The sequence below is a fragment of the Mus caroli genome, unplaced genomic scaffold, assembly GCF_978045245.1.
Source record: "Mus caroli unplaced genomic scaffold, Mus_caroli_1 scaffold_7, whole genome shotgun sequence".
In the NCBI taxonomy this organism is placed as follows: domain Eukaryota; kingdom Metazoa; phylum Chordata; class Mammalia; order Rodentia; family Muridae; genus Mus; species Mus caroli.
In genome coordinates this window covers 58,215,691-58,222,116 of record NW_028227262.1, presented here as the reverse complement: position 1 = coordinate 58,222,116, position 6,426 = coordinate 58,215,691, and the positions used below count along the sequence as shown (strand labels likewise).

Genomic DNA, 6,426 nt, shown 5'->3' with positions numbered 1-6,426 from the left:
CTTTGTGTCACTGCTCTGTCTATGGATGCCTCGTATGGAACCAGAAGCAGTGGTCACCATGAGTCCTGAGCATGTAGCATCACTTGTCCTTCAGAGAACGAGACCCCTTAGTGGGACCCAGGAGGAAATGCACATCACACACCTCCAAAAGCAGAATGGGTACAAGAGGCTGTGGAAGAGGGTGCGCCCCAGAAACAGGAAATGGGACTTGGGGAGTGAGCCTTGGGCCATCAAGCACCCCAGTCTCCTCTGCAAGGACCCGGGTTCTCACTAGCCACTCAGTGGACTTGGACAGCCACAATGGTAGCCTGGGGTCTACAGCAGGGACTCCACCCAGCCTGGCATTTCCCTGGACAGCACTCCCATCTTCTACCATCTGCATTTCTTTTTATCTTACACCACCCCAGCCTGGAGCACAGCCCCTGCAAGGCTTCTGCCTCCTGTGCGCTCACCTGTGGGTGCCCGAGGCCCTCTCCTCTGTACCTTCTTCATTCTGGAGGTCCCACATACCACATCTCAACAGATTTGCTATTGCCTTGGTTTACCCAACATTCTCTTCTTGGCATGCCAACCACTACCACCTTTCTTTGGCTCTGCCTCTCTTGGTCCAAAATTCTTTAAAGGCCTTTCTGTTCTTCTTCAACTCCCCTGGCCAGGCAAGCAGTGACCTGGATCAGTCACAAAGATTTCAGGCCTATGTGGCATCCTGGACTTCCTCCGCATCCCTGCCCTTCTCCTGAGTGCGGCACATGCCTCAGAGTAACATTTTCGTCAGTGAGAAGCTGCATACCTAATACTGATTCCAGAGTAGCAGATCTGAGAATTCCTACTACCTATGATGTCACAAGTGATATGATGTATGATGTCACAAGCGATGTGATATAAACTCTTCATCCTGTATACATGATGGGGCTGTGTAAACCCCACCACATGGCTGTTGGAGTAGGAAACTGGGGTGGTCACAGTGACACTGTCACTGGCCATGTGTCCACTAAGTGATAATCAGTGTATATATTTTTTAAAGATTTATTTTATTATTATTTTTTGTCTCTGTGTTTGTGTTTATATGCACGTGCATGCAGGTACCAGAAGAGATCAGAAGAGGATATAAAAGATATCAAATCAGGGTTATGAGGAGTTGAAGGCTGACAGATTTGGGTGGTGGGAATCAAACTCAGGTCATCTACAAAAGCAGCAAGCTCGTAACTCCTGAGCCGTTTCTCTAGTCCATAAGTGGAGTGTGTGTGTGTGTGTGTGTGTGTGTGTGTGTGTGTGTGTGTGTGCTGAAACCAGTGACAGTGTTATACCTGCAGCAACCTTATCTGTCTGGTGTGTGTGTGTGCAAGATGTCCCCAGTAGATCATGTTCAGTGACTGACCTTGACCATCTAGATTACGTGAGTTTACTCTGCTGTGACGTGCACAGTGACATTGCCTGACAGCAAAGCTCTTGGACCTTATCCCAGTACCCAGATGACATGGGACAGTAGATTGTGTGACTCCCACATGTGAAAACTGGTAGTAGCAATGATAACCACAATAGCTTGTCGAATGCTGCCTGCCATGCAGGCTTCTAAATCCTCTCCACACCTTTGAACTGCACATGCTGTAGTCCAGGGAAGGACTAGCCCACTGAAGCACAGAGGCCAGCTTGCTCAGGGACCTGTGGCTGCTACGAAGCTCCTTTTCTCCTCCCAAACCAAGAGACCCTTGAAGCCCGTGATGCGAAGTGACACAGAAACCGGGGTCCTGAGTCTCTGGGAATATCTCTGAAGCCTTCACTTTCAGGCCGCAGCTATAGGACACCAGTTCCTAATGGGAGATCCAGACCATGCCCTCTACATGAAAGCTCTATCCCATATAGAGGGTAAAGTGGGCTGCTCCCCAGGGCTCACTGCACCCAGGCTGCAGCCTCTCAGAGGTCTTCTTACAGGTCTATGAAAGGCATGTAGCTCTCTCTGTGAGGTTCGTGCTGGGTCTCAGTGTGTGTGTGTGTGTGTGTGTGTGTGTGTGTGTGTGTGTCTGTGTGTGTGTCTGTGTGTGTGTCTGTGTGTGTGTGTGTGTGTGTCTGTGTCTGTGTGTCTGTGTCTGTGTGTGTGTGTGTGTGTGTGTGTGTGTGTGTGTGTGTGTGTGTGTGTGTGTGTGTTGGGTGGCAGGGTGCACATGCAGCCTTTCTTCCTGATGCCCGTGGAAGGGAAAGATGTGTGTTTACTTCCACTGCCCATTTTAAGGTGGGATAAGGATGTAGCCCTGTAACACTAAGCACCACTCTGTCATTTCCAACTGCCACCTCCCTCCTTTTCCAGAACCTTTTCGTCTTGTAAAGCTTAGGGTTTTTTCTGCCTTTAAACACAGGCTTTTCATTCTCAGGTAAGGCAAGCTGAGTCTGTGAGCCCAGGGTTCACATTCAGCTGGGATGGAAATAGAAACATCCCACAGTCTGCACCCTTTACCACATGCCCCACAGCCAGCTAAAGGGGGGTGGGATAGCTCAGTGGGGGAGCAGTCATGCTGGTGTGGGGGGCTCTGGGTTCTAGTCTCTGCACCTGTGTTTGCACACACACACGTTAGTAATCTACAGTTGTTATTCTACACATTGTATGTATATTGCATGTGCTCCATGTAACATTTAAAATATGCCACAAGGTTTGGCCTCCGTTCTGACATTTCTTCATTTCACATCTGCTGCCCCCCCCCAATGAGATAATTCAGGCCCTTTGCAAGGTCCCAAGTAGAAAGATTTGGGTCCTGTGAGGAGACCCTGTGCTCTGGCTCTCCTAGCTGCCCTGGGATACCCCCCACCCCTTGCCAGCTCCTCCTCATGTGCAGTCAGCTAAACCTATCTTTAGCATCAGGTCAGTTTCCTCAAGGCATCAGGTCAGTCCTGAGAGGAGGGGGTTTTAAGCTCCCTGGGTGCTGTCCCTGAGGACTGCAGCAAGTCAGGTCTGCAGACGGCAGCAGTACTTACATGCAAGCTGTCCCCACTGTGGCCCCACAAGCCGATCAGCTGCTCCTGGCTCCCACCGTCCTCCTCCAGACAGAACAGCAGTGCTGAGGCCACCGCAGAGTCCACACTGACAAGTGCTGTAAGTCATTGTCCCTGAAAGTCCAGGACCTGTAGGGAGAGAAAGGCTTGCTAATGCATCAGGAGCATACCCAGCCTTCTGACTCTGGCACTGCCTGGCTCTTTCTGGTGGGCAAGATTCAATTTCTTACCTGAAAACAGCAACTATGATGCCTGTCTACCCAGTCCAGCTTCTCATGTTGATCCTCGCCACCATGGTGTCAGTGGGTGCCATAAAGTCTAAGCGCTAGTACCATTACTGCATTAAATTTTGCTCGCACTTATGGTTTTGCAAATTACTAGTGGGTTCCCAATGACAGCCTTGTCTTCCTGGTAGCTCTTGGCTACATGTACAGCTGCCAGGAAAGTCTAGGAGTGTGGTAGGGTGTGATAAACTGCTTCAGAGTTGGGCTAGTCCAATGCCAGTCAAGGCCTCTCATGGGACTGGTCTCAGCTATCTGTGGAGATCCCTGGGAGGCCAATTGACCTGACAGGACAGGAGTGAAAATGGACTTCCCTATGTGTATAAGGAAAGCTAGAAATGCCATTGTGCCCTAGATGGACAACCTGGGGGATGTCCTTAGCTAGCTCTTAGATACCTGGAGGTGAGGGACCATCGTGGGTGAACTTGAAGCATCTTCAGAAATAACATTTTTGCGTTGGGGAATTTTATTTCTGCTTTGTATGTGAACTTGATACTTTAAATTTAATATTTGAAAGATGACAGCTATGGTGTTACAGAGCTGTAATCCCTACACACGAGTCAAAGACAGGTTTTGTGAGTTTGTGTGTCTGTGAGACTGTCTTTGTGTGTCTGTGTATGGGACACGGAGCATCCTGTGCAAGCACTCTGTCACTAAGCCACATCTCAGTCCTGAGCCATCACATAACAGGACCTGGACAATCAAGAGTAGCCACCTCACTCATCAGTCTGTCCATCCAACTATCCTTCCATCCATTCCTTCACCAACTCACTCGCTTAGGACAAATTCACAGAAAGCCATGGCTTTAGGCACAGGCCATATTTTAAATCCCTGCTCTGCCAATGCAGCATTCGTGGCCTTGGGCAAGTGGGCACCTCTAGCCTTCCACTCCATTGGCTCCCTTACCCATGAAAGGGCACCAGCTCTGCTGGTGAGTGGCAGGCCGAGGACCAAGTCCTAAAGACTGTACTTTCTCCCTTCATTGCCTCTGCTTGCTTATTTGCTGATGCCCCCAAGCCCTGCAGAGTCCCTACTGACACCCTACTCTGCTCCTGCCTGCCTCTGGCTACCTCTGTCCTCAGGGACTATGGAGGGTGGTATCCTCAGGGAGTACCAGCTTCATGTGAGGTCTAGTGGGTGGTGACTTTGTCCTGCTCTCTGCTCTTTCCAGTCTGGTATCGCTGAGTTTCCCAGAACTCACGTGTTGCCATGTTGGTAGTGAACCTCCTGTTGTCTTTTCTGTCTCTCCTTTTCACTGTCACAGGGCTTTCTGGGTCAGCCTTTAATCAAAGGGTTTGTGCTGGAGTCCTGTCTCAGGGATCAGGGGCTGAGGTCCAGGGTTCCCTTCAAGGCTGTGACACCAGTTATTGCTTTTCCCTGTGCTATTCAGACCTAAGATTTTGCTACCCCCTGCCTGCCCACAGTACCTCAGTCTGGGAATCAAACTCGTTAAACCTTTATGAAACCTTCAAAAGTATGGGCTAAAATAAACCCTTTTCTTTGTATAAGTTGATTTTGTTACAATAAATGAAAGCATATCAACATGGAGTTCAAGGTTCATGGATGGCTATTCCTGGTGACGCCTCCCTTCTACTGTCTTTCTATGTCTCACCTGCATGCACACAGGGAGAATGAGCTGTCAGGGTCTCTTCCTGAGAGGACTCCAGTCCCATTGTGACTGCACCCTGTGACTTCACTTGTTCATTGCTACCTCTTACATAAGCTGGATTGACAAATGAAATCACTTTGGGAGCTTGGAATTCAGCACTATATTTTGACAATGTAAGCCATCCAGTCTGTAAACTCTCCTAACATGTGGAACACTGTCATCTGTTTTTGTTTTGTTTTTCATTTGCTGGGGACAGAATCCAGGAACTGGGCTTGCATGTCCCAGGGCCTTGCCCTGTCATACTTTTTTTTGTGTTGTATTTATTCTTCAAAACTACTGTCTTGCAGGTCTTGCACATCCGGTTTCTGCAGGTGCAGTTGGCAGCTTAGAATCCAGCCAGGGCTCAGGATTCTTGAATCAGCTGAGAGCTGTAAGTTGGGGCACGGGATAGATTGTAGGAGCTGGTGTCCACTGAGGCTCACCACTGCTGGCTGAGTCTTTCCAAGGCTGTATCAGCCTGGGCAACCCACAGCTACCCCTCGCAGGTGAAGATTGCAAAAGACCCCCTTCCCCCAACAGCCCTACTACCTTTTACAGGGTTAGAAGTAATTTCCAGGTCAACCCAGGACTCCTGCAAAAGACTGAGAATTACCAGTCTTGATAAGAGTGAGAGGATCACACATGTTGAAGGACAGAAGAACTTTCATGACACATACACAAGTGTTCAAAGGTGAAATATTTAGAAATGTCAGATTGAAAACTGATCAGGCAAATGTGTACCCTAAGGGAAGCTGGCCCTTGCAGTGTGCTACTGGAGGCTACTCCGCCGCCCAGCCCCGCCCCCGCCCGTGGCCCCGCCCGTGGCCCCGCCCTACTCATGGTCCTGCTCCGGGGTCCAGCTTCTTTCTTGGCCCCACCCCAAGCGGCACCGCCTCTGAGGCGTGTCATTGGGTCCTTCGGCACCCAGGGAGCATCCCTGCACACCCCACTGCTCGATCAGAGAGCTGTCCTTACTAGAAGGCTTTAAAAATTGGGTTTTTCAAGCGCCACCTCTGTGGATTGGCCCCGCCCACAACACGCACCCAGCAACCCTCCCCTCCTGTGGCCCCGCCCCTCTGTCTGGACGCCTAGGCAGGGCGGGGCTGGCCCGCCTGCTGCCCTTCCCGCTTCCTCCCGCCGCAGGCCTCCACAGTGTCCAGCGCGCGCCTGGCCGCCTCGCTTTCGCCGCCGGCCGGGAGAGGACCGGTAAGCGCGGGCAGGAGCTGGACTGGGAGCCGGGGAAGCCAAGGGAAAGCGGAGCGTCAATGGGCCTCGGGATGGGGCGTGGGGCTCAGGATCTGTCTTAGGCACACTGGGCGGGTCAGTTTGTGGCATCCTCGCTCCAAAGGTCTGCAGGGACCGGCCCAGCTGATCCCTCTCCCTCTGCCCGTGATGGACCCCAGAGCGCCTGACTCTAGGGGTTATGGTTAACTCCTTCAGCACCCCGAGAGCATCCTTGACCACCCCACAGCAGGCTCAGCGAGCTGTCCCTGCGCTCCAGGTTGTCAAGCT

At 51.2% G+C, this 6,426-nt stretch overlaps 1 protein-coding gene across 1 annotated transcript in view; it reads left to right on the top strand.

Annotated features, from left to right (window-relative positions):
* The first annotated feature begins 5,996 nt into the window (after window positions 1-5,996).
* Window positions 5,997-6,426, top strand: part of Slc41a3 (solute carrier family 41 member 3) — a 41,539-nt gene continuing 41,109 nt past the window's right edge. Inside the window, exon 1 of the mRNA XM_085840306.1 lies at window positions 5,997-6,120. The gene's annotated coding sequence lies outside the window, so the exon portion shown is untranslated. The remainder of the gene's footprint in view (window positions 6,121-6,426) is intronic.